The sequence below is a fragment of the Sinohyriopsis cumingii genome, unplaced genomic scaffold, assembly GCF_028554795.1.
Source record: "Sinohyriopsis cumingii isolate HCF-2022 unplaced genomic scaffold, ASM2855479v2 utg001242l, whole genome shotgun sequence".
In the NCBI taxonomy this organism is placed as follows: domain Eukaryota; kingdom Metazoa; phylum Mollusca; class Bivalvia; order Unionida; family Unionidae; genus Sinohyriopsis; species Sinohyriopsis cumingii.
In genome coordinates this window covers 84,733-85,371 of record NW_028315974.1, presented here as the reverse complement: position 1 = coordinate 85,371, position 639 = coordinate 84,733, and positions in this window count along the sequence as shown.

Sequence of the window (639 nt, the reverse complement as noted above, 5' to 3'; positions counted from 1 at the left end):
GTAATAAAACCTAGAACATCTTTGGTTTTCACCTTCTTCCTGTAAACATTACCGATAATTTGACCTTGAACATTTGCTCTTGATTTCAAAAACATTTTAAATGAAATGCAATATTAATATGGTCTTATTAGCACGACATGGCAAGTTATATTTTCATCATTTTCCTGCAAAGGTTTCTTGCTTTTGACCTGTATTGGGCTACGAATTATGCCACTGCATTTCAGTTTAACCACACTTGAGATTTGTGGGTGGCAACGAATAAGCTCCCCGATTTGCAGCGGTCGAAAGCAGGCAGTTTCTATTCTAGAGCCAGAACTTCTCTTGCCCAACGTTTGATGTTGAAAATGAGTTTAAACGTGTCATGTGCAATAACCTTATGAAAAATATAGTTTAAAGAACAATAACATAAAATGCCCGACACAGGAAACAGGTTCCTTTTGAATGCGAAATCCGCTTTAAAAAAACAAAATGTTAATGAAACCCTAAGTATTATTATCATTGGAACCAATACATTTGAAAAGTTCATGAATCTGTAGTGTTCTATATTAAACATGGATACATCAAGTGGAATAATCATGGAACGTTCTTTAAATTTTGCCTTGCACACTTTACAAGTTTGGAAAACACATTTAAAAATAA